The sequence below is a fragment of the Symphalangus syndactylus genome, chromosome 19, assembly GCF_028878055.3.
Source record: "Symphalangus syndactylus isolate Jambi chromosome 19, NHGRI_mSymSyn1-v2.1_pri, whole genome shotgun sequence".
NCBI lineage: Eukaryota > Metazoa > Chordata > Mammalia > Primates > Hylobatidae > Symphalangus > Symphalangus syndactylus.
This window is the reverse complement of record NC_072434.2, coordinates 84,239,620-84,255,065: the sequence shown is the minus strand read 5'-3', so window position 1 is coordinate 84,255,065 and position 15,446 is coordinate 84,239,620. Positions and strand designations below refer to the sequence as shown.

Genomic DNA, 15,446 nt, shown 5'->3' with positions numbered 1-15,446 from the left:
AATAACATAATCACAGAGTTTCTTATATTTTTATCAATTGAAATACATTTATATTCTGCCTGTTAAAAAAAAACCAGAAAATGATTTGATATGGCTCCATTCAGCAAACATGGTGCCAGGCTAGGATGCTTGATTATGTAACAGAATGGAGAAAAACACACCTCCTCTCAAGCTACACCCCTTCTCAATCTGAGGATAAGACTTTGTTTTTGAAATAGCTGTGGGAGACAGGACTAAAACAAATAGCATTTCCTGCTGTTCTCTGAAATGTTCGCAGTTTTCACTGGTGGACTGCTGGCTGGGGAACTGGTCACTAAGCTTTTTCAATATGAAGCCAGTACACCCCTCAGTTGAAACAAGAGGTCACACCAGGTGACTGGCTGGAATCTGCAGCCAGCTGCATCCCCATAGAATGCCATCCGTGCCTGCACACACATAGCATGGATCTTTTTCCTCTCTACGAATGTATCTCCATCAGCTCAAAAGAAGTGGCAAGGACATGATGCAATGTTGGCAATTTGGATCCTTGACGCTTATTAGCTTGACACTGAGTCCCCCATGCTTACTTCCATTCAATTTGTTAAAACCTGAAATGCAGTAATTTACGTCCATGTTCATTCATCCTTCTGAATCAGCAGGCTTCTAAATTTTTAACTGTGTCCTATGGGAATAAATACATTTTTCTTTGTGACCCAGTGCACACACATACACGGAGAAATAATTTTCATGTGACACTACCTCACTCCATGGGAGGTACTCGGATGTCTTCTACTCTATACTATTCGAAACAAATACAAATGTTCTTCCTAATGCACTAAGTTGATTTCATGACTTGAAATTTGAAAACCATTGTTTAAAACTCTAAAGGCTTTGACGGTTGAAAACTAAACCTTATCAGGCTCTGTCTCCCAGTGTGCCTTTGCACATAGAAGAAAGTCAAGAAATGTTGTTAAATAAATAATTATTTTCTAAGTGAAAAAGAAATCTCTTCTACAGCATTGCCCAAACAATCTTTTTCCTCCCCGATTTGCATTGCACTTGTGCAGAGAACATAGTGGGCACTCATCAGTTGCTTATGGAAGGACTACAGAAATCTATAAAAGATTCATGCTTAATGTCTTCATTGAAGGAAGGAATAAGAAAAGAGGAAAGAAAGGAAGAAAGGCAGAGCCAGCTCTGTTCATCTTCAAACAAAAGGTATAAAATCATGCTGGCACGGAGGATCCAGAAAGACTGAAGATCTGCCCAGTTTCCTGTTGGCCAGCGAGACCTCCGTGTGATTTATAATTTAATTGTTGCTAGACAAAACACTGCTAAAGGGGGAAACATGTTTAAATCACAGTGGCAATTTAAGGTAGAACATGACTTGTCCCTTGACCTCCAGCCCCATTACCTGAATCTTCAGTAAACTGATCCTCTAAAATCTCCAAGTAATGAAAATGAACTAATTCGCCTAGAACCAAAGCTCATCCATATTTCCATTTGCTTTTGCTGTACCACTGACTTTAGACATACAACTGAGTGTATGTGTTAAACTTAAGCCTCAATATATTTATGTAAAAAACATTTCCCTAAGAAAATATATTCAAGGTGTACCAAGTGAATATCATTGAGAACTTTGTTACATTGAGTGTGGTACTAGATCGTGGGGTAGAAAAAGGTGAAACCTGAACACTTTTCAATCTAGTTGGTGAAGGCAGCCGTATACACAGTAAGCCATGCTACTGTATTTCAAGTGTTGTGCTCTAGGTGTGAGCAAGGAGGCATGAATACTCAGAAAGTCAGCCACACTTTCTGCCTTCAGGGCAGATGATGATTGAGCAGGTCTTTGAAGACTGAGTGGGATTCACCTAAAGCAGAAGGATAAAGAACATTTGGATTAGTGGGGACTGTATGAACTTGGCTGTCAGGAGCAGGTAAGTGTAGAATGCTTTGGGGATTGCTTAGTGGCTGGGTATTTCTATTGCCTAAAGGTCTATGGTGCAGGGAGAGAGTAAGTAAGTCCCTTATTAAGTTTGGGAAGCTGAGGCAGGAGAATCGTTTGAACCTGGAAGGCAGAGGCCACAGTGAGCCGAGATCATGCCATTGCACTCCAGCTTGGGGGACGGGGTGAGACTCCGTCTCAAAAAAAAAAAAAAAAGACATTAAGTTGAGAAGAAATGTGGGTATTATGGTAGAGAGTTGAGTATTTATTGAACATTTAAACATGTACTACTTTGCTTTTTCTCTAATTGTTGAGTGTGCAAATTTTGTCCTCCCCAGTTTGTGTGTGTGTGTGTGATGTGGAATTATACAGCCAGAAGGGGACTGAGGTTATTTAGCACCAAGCCACTAATTTTATACATGAAGAAACAGAAGCATAAGTCATTTAGTTAAAAGGGTCTTTTCCTGGGGATTGGAGAGAACTCAGCTATGTATCTATTTGCATACAGATAGAAAGTAATCTTCCTGCTGCTGTTGTATAGACTGGCTCTTAGTCAAGAAGAAAAACAGCTCATTGTTTATTTAAATGGAGCAGGAAGGAAGTGCAGGAGCAGGTGGGTGTACCCGATAATCTCACTATTCAGGACATCTGGACACAAAGGAGTGTGGTATAAAGGTAGCTTTGATTTGAACACTTTCCAAGGGAGCTGAGCTCCAGAAGCACCAGAAGGACTTGGTAATGAGGCAGTTTTATGCTGAAAGTAATCCCAAGCCACAGCCTTCAGACTCCACCAGGGAATCTGTTACACTCAGTTATCAACAGCATGCATGGAAGGTTGTCCCCTCCTTGGGGATGTATTAATAAAAAAGTTCTCCTCAGCCAGCGTGCAGGAATTCCTCTGCTTGGTAACAATGAGGTTTTGGGGAGAGGCCAAAATCCCATGAATACCCCCGGGTCTGAGTATTAGCCTCCTTCGTTGAGTCCTGGTTTTGACCTCCACTGGGATGTAGTGAGAGGGCCAAAGGATAAGATGTGACCCAGGAAGATGCTCCTCTGAAAGTCACCACCTGGAGGAGTTGGAGAAACTCCTCCTCTCCCCTGGTTCTTCTCTTGGTTTCCATGGACATCAAGCCTGAGTCTAGACTATATTCATCCTAGTCATAGGACAAAGCCAGGGTTTCTTTGCATGAGCAGTCAAGGAGCTTGCTTGGAAAGATCCTATCCCAAGCGGGGAAAGAGTTGAAGTATATAAACTTGATACAAGGAAAAAGCTTCACTTCTAAAGGGAGTGACCAAGTTACCTTAACCTCTGGTCCAGGCCTGGCCCATACTTACAACAAGGGAGGTAGACCTCAAATTCAAGTCAGTACTGAACTGCAGCTTCATTAAAATGTCTGTGGGGACTGAGATACAAGGCTTTGTAGCTTATGAAATCTGCACAATGGGTCCAGTGATGGTTTTGTCAGAGGCGTTTGAACCAGAGCGACTCCACCTTGAGTGAGGGCTGGGAAAAATGAGGCTGGGACCTGCTGGGCTGTGTTCCCAGAAAGTTAGGCATTCCTAGCCTCTCGATGTTTACGGTAAAGGGAACAGATTGATGACGTGAACTAAACAGACCCAGACTCTGGAGTGTCCTGCTATCCCAGTATCTTGAGAACAGGAGCATCCCTAATGTTGCTTTAAAGATAATAATATCGATACGTGCAAAATATAGTAATTAAGAAAATGAATCCTTTATCACAAACCCATGTAGCAGAGCACACGTCCCCATGATCTTTTTTAATCCTGTATATAAACAAGTATTGGATCTAGGATGAACGTGTTCTTCCTTTTACTCTTAGAAATGCGTTACTCTGTCTATGGAGCAGCTGTTCTTTCACCATTTTACTTTCTTACTAAATTTACTTTTGCTTTGCACTGCAGACTTGCCCTGATTCTTTCTTGCACGAGATCCAAGAACCCTCTCTTAAGGTCTGGATCAGGACCCCTTCCCGGTAACAGTTTGTCTGTTGCTAGGGAAGGCTACGAGGGCTTCTTAGCATGGTCAAGTAAGGAATGACTACGGTGGAGGCTGCTTCCCTTTCTAAGAATGAAGATGAATACTAGGGATTTTGCTAAGAAAACGTCATTCAAAGTTGAACAATTTGCCATGGAAATATAGATGTGTTTAATGGCAGCACCAGACTCCAGTTTGCTTTCTGCACACTGTGGCAGTTTTTTTTTTTCTCAGTTTGACAAAATTATAAAGGAAGAACAAAAATATGACAAAAGGTAACTGGCTGGCCACAAACCCGTGAAAAAGCATGACTTCCTCCAGAAATCAAGGGGCCACCCGTACAATGGAGGGACCATGCAGGCTCACATGCAGTTGCTTCCTCTCAAGCAATTTTACCATAAAACATTCAGTGACAGCTTCTGTCCTAGACCACAAACGGGCAGAGTTAATTATTTTCTTCATTTCCATAAAGGTCACAAGGCAAAAAATGAGCATGACAACTGAGGCAAAAGTGTGATGGTCTTTCAGTAAATACACAGAGAAAGTACATCACATAAAGCATGCTAATGGCTGTTTGCCTTTGGGGAAGGATGCTTCTAGGAGGAAAATAATAATTTCTAACTGCTTAAAAGCCTTACTGCCTAATTCCTGATAAAATACACAAATATTGGCCTTAATCTATAAAACACCTGATTTCATGGCCAGGACATTTAGCCAATGGTATTCCAGGATGCTATTGACCAAAGATCCTCCCCTCCCACATGGCACTTATATGTCTGGGTCAAGCACCCCTAGGCCTCACATGTGCAACTGAACTTCTGACTTAATTTCCAGAGGACAGATATTTGCCATATCATTTCAAGGCTATGCTTGAAATGATAAACTATCTCTTTTCTTAAGACTCTCAACAGTTCCATCAGTCTGTTTGATATTCTTTCTATAACCACAGACAAAATTAGAGGATGAGTTCTCATTTTTTTGCTTATGTCTGTTAAAATGGCCAGAATACTTACCATGATAGAGTCTCAAACAGAAATGTATTAAACAAGTCAAAGAAAAATGGTTCCTTCCAGTATTGTGACACTGTGTTCCCTTAATCGATCAAGAGGGCATTGGTAAGGCACTTGGCAGAGAGGGCTTTGAGGAAGGCCTACCAGTCGGCTGCTCTCCTGTTCTGTCCAGGCCCGAGGGGAGTGACCACCAGGAGCTTCCTTTGATGTTCATACATCAAAGGATTATAGATGGAATTAAGGTCTTAGAAACCATCTTGTTCAATACCTTCCATTTAGAGTTAAGAAAATGGAGAGAGGGAATGACTGAGTCAGCGTCTCCCGACTGGTGAGGGTACATTTGGGTCAGCCCTGTGTCCTGACTCACTGGGCTGTGCTCTTTCTTCTAAGTAATGCTGCTTTTACCTCTTGGTGACATGTGACAAAGCAGTCAATAATAACGAAATGTTATATGCCCCTGCCCCTTCTTAAATGTACTTTTAAAATACAATGTCTATATTAAAAAAAAAAAATCCCAAACACAAACAAAGCCAATTTTGAAAATCTCATGGAATGAACAGGGGAACTTTCCACCTCCTCAGCCCATTGGTACTGAATGTTCTGAAATTAGGACTGAGGAACCACCAATCAAAAATATGGTTGTTTCAGGGGGTGAGAGGCTGTAGGGTGGCCCTGCAGAGGCTGGGCATAGGAGCCTAGCGCTGTCCACAGCTCAGGGACATCATTGGTCCTCTTTGCTCACCGGGAAAATGTCACCATTAAGGGTCTTATTTTCTTGTAAGCAACTTTTTTTTTTCTTTTTTTTTTTTGACATGGAGTCTCCCTCTATTGCCCAGGCTGGAGTGCAGTGGCACAATATTGGCTCACTGCAACCTCTGCCTCCTGAGTTCAAGCAATTCTCCTGCCTCAGCCTCCCGAGTAGCTGTGACTACAGGCTCGCACCACCACACCCGGCTAGTTTTTTTGTATTTTTAATAGAGACGGCGCTTCACCATATTAGCCAGGCTGGTCTCGAACTCCTGACTTCGTGATCCGCCCGCCTCGGCCTCCCAAAGTGCTGGGATTACAGGCGTGAGCCACTGCGCCCAGCAGTAAGCAACTCTTATCTATGCGTGTTCCACAGACATTTCATTTCTGAATCCTGAAGGCATCATGTTAAATTTCACATACACCGCTTTAAGTCACACATATTTTGACTGAGGGTGGAGAGGTAAAGAATGTAATATTAATATATTTTCTAGCATTTTGCATGTATTATCTCTTTTAGTTCTAACAGCAACCTCAAGAAGTACATATTTTAATCTTTATTTGACAGATGTATGAATATAAGCTCAGAAAGAATTTCCACAAATACTTAGGCCCACTAAATGAGCAGGGCAGGATGAACTGAGTTCTTTCAGATTTGACAATCCATGGTGTTTTAAAAAGGCATATTTCACAAACAATCCATCCTAAATGACAGTTCCAAGGCCCAGGTATCATTTTGCTATTAAATTCCTTGAAATAATCGCAGAGATTTCAAATATCAAGTATTTTTCAAATTCTTTAAAAATAGAGGTAGGTACAGTATTTGAGTAGAGATAAAAATAGTAATTATAAGGGCTCTTATTTGGTGTTTCTATGTGTCAGGCAATGTTCAAAGTGCTCACTGGACATTAACTCATTTGATTATCCTAGCAATTCTGAGGCTCCGAGGGAAGTAATACTGTTAATCTCATTTTAGAGATAGGGAAATTGAGCACAGAAAGGGTGAGTAATTTTCCCAAGGTCACACAGTAAGTGGCAGAGCTGGGTTTCACATCGAGGCAGTCCGCTTCTGAGACCCTGCTTTAACCACTCTGCTGTGCCATCTGTCCTAGCCTTCCCCAACCTGAAGACCACATGAGTCAAACAATTTTTAGTAAAACTGTTATAAGATGAAACACAAAAGATTGATATATTGAAATTTATCTGAAAATACATGCTTTTTTAGTATAGAAAGCAAAATACAGTAACAAATAGCAAATGTTTTATAACTCTAAAGTTGCTGGAATAATCCTTGATCTCAATGGAAACCAAGCCAATCAACGTAAAAAATTTAAAATTTCTTTTCTTTAAAAAAAAAAAAATCATTCAGTCCTTGCAGTCAATTGAACTAATTCCTTCCTAGTCCCAGGGGGCTGTACCCACTGGGAAAATCTTTGACCAAACTGACACCAATACTATAGCTTTTGGTACAAGAGGCACAGACTTGCAAAGCTAGCGGTTTTTCTTACTTTATAATTGAGGAAACCGAAGCTCAGAACCGCCAAAATTCCCATTGTTGGAATTAGACTTAGAACTGCCAGTTCTACTCATATCTACAGTTAAACAATCCACTTCGCCACAGAGATTCATTAACTTCACTCTGCTTTAATCACAGAGATGGAAAGAAATTAAAACAAAGCAAAAACAATAACAGCAACAACAAAAGCAACATCAAGGACATTTCAAGAAAGCAAATGTCTGCACACCTGCTGCAGCGGGTCACATATAGCCACAGATCTAACCCTCGTAGTGCATCCCATCCATCAGCAGGTCCCTTTGGCTCTACTTTAAACTTGTCCCGAATCTTAGTCCAAGCCATGACCATTTCCTGAAAGTCTCTTAAGTGGTCTCCTTTGTTCATTTTAGATCTCCTCCCACCTGCTATCCACACAGCAGGCAGAGTGACACTTCCATAACATAACTCAGGTCACATCATTCCTTAGCACAGGATCCCTCTGATATCTTCCATTATCTTACAGCAAAATCTGCATTGATATTGCAGCTCCCAGCTGCCTTCCCGATCTTCTCTCATAGCCCTCTCCCCTTGCCCACTGTTCTCTGTCCGTTCTGCATCTGTGCTGTTCCTGGAATGCTCCAAATGTGCTCCCACCTCAGGCTTTTGCACCTCCTCGTTTGTCTTCATCGACCTGATCCATTCCCAGAGAGCACCCTCACTTCAATCGGTTCTTTGCTTAAATGTTATTATATCAGACTGTCCTTCCCTAAATACACTATATAAGCCACCTTATTCATGCTCTACCCTTTGTAATAATTTTTCTTCATGCCAGTTATGGTCCCACAACATTGTGTGTGTATAGTGTGTGTGTATAAGTGTGTGTATGTATACACCTGTGTGTGTATCTATGTGTGTGCACATACATAGGTGTATATATATGTGTGTATATATCTGTATGTATGTATACACACGTGTATATTTATGTGCATGTGTCTATGTGTGTATTTATGAATGTATCTATGTGTATGTATATCTATGTGTGTGTAACTATGTGTGTCTATGTATATATGTATGTGTCTGTATCTATGTGTGAATATCTGTGTGTGTATATATGTGTATCTCTGTGTGTCACCATGTGTGTATTTGTGTATTTGTGTGCGTGTATTTGTTTTTCCTAACAGCAACATAACCTCAAAGGGAGCAGTAGCTGTGTTTACTTCACCATTGCCTCCCTTGTGTCTAGAACGTAGTAGGTGTTTAATAAATATGTGTTGAATGAGGAATAAATAATTTATGATAAGAACAGAAATCTGAAACACAAAGTTAAATTATCTCCTAGGTGTTAGAAAAAAGAATGTAAAGAATTACATGCTGCACTTTATAAAGATTTTTTAATTAAAAATACATTAAACGTATTCTAGTATTTCATACTTAGACACTGTAAAAATATTTGCAGTTCAATGTGACTTACTGCCTCGAATGAGTTAATGAACAGGTAAGGTTTTATTGTTAGGTGGCAACTACGTTGAATTTTTTTTTTGCGGGTTAAATTTGTATTTATAAGATTTTTAAATTATCTGTGCATAGTAAAATATATGATGTTTATTAGGTTTATACAATCACTTAGCAAAAATAATATGAGTAATAGGTAATTTTTAGTGAAACATGCTATTTCTAGGTACTAGTCTAAACCTTTTACCCATCCTATGTCATTTAATCTTCAAGAAGCCTGTGCAGTAGGTAGGAACTATCATTACCTTCAACATATAAATGAGGAAACGAAGACACAAAGAGTTAAAATATCCTAATTGAGGTCACACAACTAATCAACAGTGGCCAGAATACAAAAAGGCAATTTGTCCATTCTTCTGTTCAGTCACCCATTTTTTAATTTAAAAAACACCTTCTGTGTACTTACAATCTACCAGGAACTGAGTTATGTAACAAGGATGCAAAACAGTGACATAATCTCTACGGTCATGATGATCCCGGCATAGGACAGAGGAGTGGACCAGATGTCAGGCTGCCCAAGAGACCAGCTCCACCTGGGAAGACAGAAACCAGGCAAGGAGTCAGTTCCTTCTCCCACTTTGGATTCCTGTTTTTAATGGTGGAGTCATTAAGCATCATAGAATGATCCAACGTTTCTGTTTTCCCTCCCTAGAGTCTTCAACTGAAGTCATAAAAGAAAGGGACTATTTCAGTAGCAAGTTACCTAAGTGTTAATGTTTGGTTCTGTGGGTGGCCTTGAATTTGTAACTTTGCAGCGTGCCACTCTTGCTTCATTTCATCCAGGTTTTTCTTGACATCTGAAGAGGCAGTATCTCTAGGGAGTATATTTTTGTATTTCTCCATATGTTGCTTTTTGTCTCCTCACATATATTGCCAATAAGACTTGTGAGTTCCACCACAGGCCAGCTCTGCAACTTATGTTTAGTGTTGGCCTGGAAAGAAATATTATTATTTTCATTGGTTCATGTCTTTTCCTCTATTGTAGAAATGATCTTTTCTTGCATTTTCCCTCAACAGATTGAGGCATTTTCTTCCATCTTATTTTATCCATATTTTGTACATTGCTCATAGGTTTTTCTCATTCAGGATCGTGTTTGCTTCTACCCTTTATCAAAAATCTGTTTAACAAAGTGCCCTCCTCCCATATTAACCCTGTAGCTTTTCTATTGGTTACTTTTCCCGATACTTTTCATTTCTTCATTCCTGTAGATTAAGGTAATTTTTTTGCGTATTTGCTTCTTTGCCACAGTCCTCTCCTGAAAATCTAGGCTACATTGACCTTGGTTTCATCCAGAACATGGCTGCCACATAATACTGAAAGCAGAGATGCACTGATGCTGAAGAACATTCTCTTTTCTCTCTCTCTCTCTTAGGTAGTCACTTTGCAGTCATAGTCAAGTATGCCTATTGAGCATATTTACTCATGTGATGTTTCCTGTGTTTACAGAACAAATGGCAACAGGAACTACAAGACAGCAAAATGCAGCATCTCTTAAATTCCTTACAACCCAATGGGGAGCGAGGGTGGTGGGGATGAGCATATGTGATTTTAAAAAAGATTTTTAAAAAATTGTAGTAAAATACATGTAACATAAAATTTACCATGTTAACCATTAGGTGTAAAATTCAGTGGCATTAAGAATATTCACAATGATATATATCCTTCCCTAGAATGTTTTTCATCTTGCAAAACTGAAACTCTTTATCCATTAAACAATAACTCCTCATTTTCCCTCTTCCCAGTTCCCAGAAACCAGCATTCTATTGTTGGGAGTCCACAGATTCTACTACTCTATATTCCTCACGTAAATGGTATCATATAGTATTTGTTATTTTGTGACTGGCTTATTTCACTTAGCATAATGTCCTCAAGGTTCATCTATGTTGTTGCACATATCAGAATTTCCTTCCTGGACAGGCACAGTGTTTCACACCTGTAATCCCAGCACTTTGGGAGGCTGAAGCAAGAGGATCACTTGAGCCCAGGAGTTCAAGGCTGCAGTGAGCTATGATCGCACCACTGCACTCCACCCTGGGAAAAAGGGCAAGACCCTGTCTCCAAATAAAAAAAAAAAAAAAGAATTTCCTTCCTTTTTAAGACTGAATGATATTCCATTGTATGTGTATATTACATTTTATTTGTCTATTCATCCATCAAGGACACCTAGGTTGCTTCTGTCTTTTGGCTATTGTGAATAATGCTGCTATGAACATAGGTATACAAATATCTGTTCACATCATGAGTAATTCTAAAGCTCAAAGTCACAGAATGACAATAACATACGTACACCATGAGAACTTACAGCCATATGTAAGTGCTGAGTGTACTGTGGGAATCACCGAAGTCAAGTAAGAACTTTATAGAAGATGGAATGGTTGAGCAGCACTTTCAAGGTAGCAAGAGATAAGATTTGAAGGCAAAGAGAGAGGGAGGGCACTTGGCATATGTGTATTGTGCATATAATAATCAGAAAAGTTGAGAAATAAATGATGTAGAGGGTGGAGCAGGCATGGGATGTTCTTTAGGCTACAATAGATAGTACTGGCCTGAATAGATGAGGAGAATGCTAGTGAATTGATATAAAATATTAATGACCATTATTTTAAAGTTTTCACAGAGCAATCACTACAATGAAGCAACTGTGAATTTCTCAGAATTAAAAAGGCATCCACTGGACTGTATGTCCCATAAGGACAGGCCTGAAGAAATTGCTTTGCCCACCACTGTAACCCAGTGCTGATCACAGCACGTGCACTGGCAGGTGCTCAGTAAATGTATGTTAAATACATGAATGAATGCATGAACTGCCAAGGATGATTGCCACTGATGAAGATGGGCTAAAGTTGAGAAGGCTGAAGTTGCAGGTTTTATTTGAAGGAATCAGGCCTTATTGGAATAGCTGAAAGAAATAACAAAGGTATTTGATCTGAAATACTTTAAGGAGGCAGAATCTTTCAGGCAAAGCCACTAGATCTCCTTGGTTAGGATTTTGTTTATAACTATTGTCAATACCTGTGTTGGTTTGTCCCATGTTACTATAACTTTTTATAACTGATGAGTATTTAAATAGATGTTAATTGTTTTCCACTCTACCCTAGATGTGTTCTTAATAGCTAATTCTGTTTTACAAAGCTCACTTTTGATCAGTATTTTCTTGTTAAGATAATCATAATTCTAAGGACACAGGAACACAAACATGATCCTAATTTATAGATATGTGAATTGTTTTAGACTGCTTTTCCCCCTTACAGGGAGAAAGAATCAATATATTCATTAATTATCTTTTGCTTATCTGTAGATAAGAGGTTTTTATCATTTTCACCTAACTTTGTGATTATACGCCAGCAATAAATGAAATTCTATTGGCATTGCACAAGTATCGAACATTGGGACTGGATGGTCTTATACATTAAGCAAGGGAAGAAGTCTACATCTGCACATTGAAACACCTCGATTGAAGGCACCGAGTCCACCTTGTGTAATCTTTGGTCCTAAATGGAAGAGGATCCATGTATTTGCTGACGGTTGTTCTCTGCAGTGGCTCACACCATGGCATCTTTGGTGATAAAATTGCAAAGCTTCTCTATACTACATTCAAGATATAAAACAAGTGGTTATATTTTAGAGTAGAGAACAAAGATGTGTGATACGATGGCACGAGGAGCTGGAGTGAAATGTGGCCTCGCCAACGAGACAGAGGGCACCGCCAGCAGCCTGGCATTCTGTGCCCGGTAGCAGATGGTCACGCACATGCTCCCGAGTCACAGCCACAGGCACACGGGGAACCTCGCAGGCTCCTTTCGACAGTTATTATTCGAGAGCTGTTTTCTTTAGGTGTTTGTGAAAGGTCAGCGTCTGATCTAATTCCGCCCACAGTTACACAGTTATAGTTTCCTTGACTGCATTTGTCACTCTTTTAGCATCATCTGACATTCTATCTGCTTGCCAGTTTTCTTGCTAATTCCTTTTGGAAAACTATTTTTTCCCCAAGTTTGTCATTTTACTTAAAAAAGACACAACAAAAGGGTCTTCTGTTCTATTGAGTTGTTCGCTTTTTTGGCCTTTTCTATTGGAAAAATCTCACATAAACCACTTCCTGATCAGAAAGATAATTTATTTAATCCTTAGCCTATGCTTATAATTACTTCTGAAGGATGACTTCAGTGCATTAATAAGTGATTAAATTAAAAATATTTTAGAGAATCGACGGTAATATATCCTTCTCACGATACTGACTTGAGGCTGAGAGGGCGGGGATCAGGGATGAAGGCATTATGGTCCCAATGCTGAAAGAACAAAATGCATAGAAAACCAGCATAAGCCGGGCTGGGTCCCAGGCATCTCACAGGTGGCCTCCTTGGACCAAGGCTGGGGGAGTTGATCATAATTGGCTTGTCAACTGTCTTGGGCACATTAGATACTATCCTGCTCAAGGCACCAGGCTTCACTAGATGGTACCTGGAGGTCTCTTCTCTATGATTCTATGAGGCTATTGGTTTTAACATTCCTAGTTGAGTATGATTATGTCATTGACTCTGAGCCTAGTTTCCTGAGGGATATTACCTTATCTGCCTTTCATTGAGCTTTCTTGATGATCAGATAAGATGGTGTAGGAAATAGTAATTTAAAATTTATAAAATGCTGCACAAATGTTAGAGCTTATTAGGTTATGTGGGAGGATAAATTGCTCACTTCAGCATAAATCTGTGATAAACTGTCTACCATTGGTTTGTAAACTTTCAGCTTTGAACTCCTGGGTACCTAGCAAACAATTATTTCTGATATTAACGTCTTTCTTTCTTTCTTTGAAGACCAGGGTTTCAGTCTATTTCTTTGCTACTTTGTAACCATGGGGAAATTACAACTGCTGGATTTGGGTCTCAAGGCATATCTTTTATGTTTCCTCCTGTAATACTGTCACTCTAAGTACCTACATTACTTGGGTAATGATGCAAACGTTGCAAATTGCCTAAGCTCCACAAAGGCACAACTTAATGAAAATCCCCTTTCCATGTCTCATTCAGCAATGATGTCAGTGTCCGTAACACAAATTTAACTTTTATTAATTATATTCTTTGCTTTGCATGTTAGGGTCAACATGGGGTTAAATAAAAGGAATCTCTGTGCTTACTGGGGTTATGATAATTTATTTAAATATAACCAGAAACTTACCTTCCTGGATTGAGATCTGGGTCTCAGTCTACATTTTTAAATCGGTGTCCGTAATTTTTCAAGTTGTAAAAGTTATTTGAAGTAGTATTGATTCGGTTTATGTAGAATAAGGATTCTTTAATATGCTCACATTTCATGCTAGATAAATCATTATAATTACTGCACATCCACCTTTGGATGTTCTGGTTAAACAAATAACACCATCCCTAGAAAGTAGAAAAGCTCTCTTGCAATTTGGAGTACTCGATTTAGCTATCTTTAAGTTATTTCTCCATCCTTGTTTTAGAAACACAACCCAAGTTATAAGACACTCCAGGAATCTCAGCATCAGAACCAAGTTGTGGGTACCATTTGTTGGTTACAAAAGGGCAAGAGTTGCTAATTACTATTTAATTGTGTTGGTTGTGGGGCCATACTTTTTGAAAGATATAATTTAGTGAATTAGATTTCTATGCAGAAATATTTCTGTTAACGCTCATCTATTAGCTTCTGTATTAGTCTGTTCTCACACTGCTATAAAGAAATACCTGAGACTGGGTAATTTATAAAGGAAAGAGGTTTAATTGACTCACAGTTCCACATGGCTGGGGAGGCCTCAGGAAACTTACAATCATGGTGGGAGGCAAAGGAGAAGCAGGCACCTTCCTCACAGGGTGGCGGGACATAGTGAGTGCAGGCAGGGGAAATGCCAGACAGTTATTAAACTATCAGGTCTTGTGAGACTCACTCACTAGCACGAGGATGGCATGGAGGAAACTGACCCCATGATCCAATTACCTCCACCTGGTCCTGCCCTTGACATGTGGGGATTATGGGGATTACAATTCAAGATGAGATTTGGGTGGGGACACAGCCAAACCATATCACTTTCCAAGTGTTCCAAGCACAGTTTTAGAAAACTGTATTCTGATTCTGGAATTTAGAAATTCTGGTCCAGCTAAATTTAAACTTCAAGAAAGTAGTTTCAAATGTGACCACTTTCTATCCCAAAAGGGATTGTGTGTTGATGTGCATGGTGAGGGTTCATTTCTCATTCTAGTGCCTGGGAGACTGGTGCCCCTGGGGCTCCTGCCACTTGGTTCCTATTTCCCAGCCAGCAATGAGTGGTGTATGTCCCACTGGAAAGAGGGGACAATCAGAATGTGCATCAGAGAATTTCTGGGAATATCCTGATAGTGGATGTGTGACTAGAGAGTCACTTAAAGACCAGCATAGATGTCAAAGTAAAGAAAGCAAGGTGGTTTTGCCCTGCCTTGTAGGACACAGCCACATCTACCCCATATGCTGAAGTATGTTAACTGAGGCACAGATTACAAATGCCATTTTTATGTCAGATAAAACAGATATCAATGTGTATATGGCTCATTAGAGACTCAATAGCTTCATCGAAAGTGTTGGTCAGCTTTATCCTGGATGTTGGAAACACCATAGAGTTAATAGGCCTTTTGAATTTTAAAAAACAACCGTGCCACAAATAATTGCTTCTAGCTTTGGGATGGCCACTGAACCCACGAAGTCAGAATATGTAGTTCTTTTTGCTGTGGATGGCACATCACAAGAGGATAATAAACCCACATAAATCATGCAAG

General features: G+C 39.8%; 1 protein-coding gene across 4 annotated transcripts in view; it reads right to left on the bottom strand.

Moving 5' to 3' along the window:
- The window catches only part of CHRM3 (cholinergic receptor muscarinic 3), a 530,923-nt gene that overhangs the window by 80,008 nt on the left and 435,469 nt on the right, over positions 1–15,446 (bottom strand). For 3 of the 4 annotated variants that reach the window (XM_063614021.1, XM_055233475.1, XM_055233474.2), the window contains one exon: positions 9,091–9,217. The exons of the other annotated variant lie outside the window; for it this stretch is intronic. The gene's annotated coding sequence lies outside the window, so the exon portion shown is untranslated. The remainder of the gene's footprint in view (positions 1–9,090; positions 9,218–15,446) is intronic. 4 annotated transcript variants of the gene reach the window in all.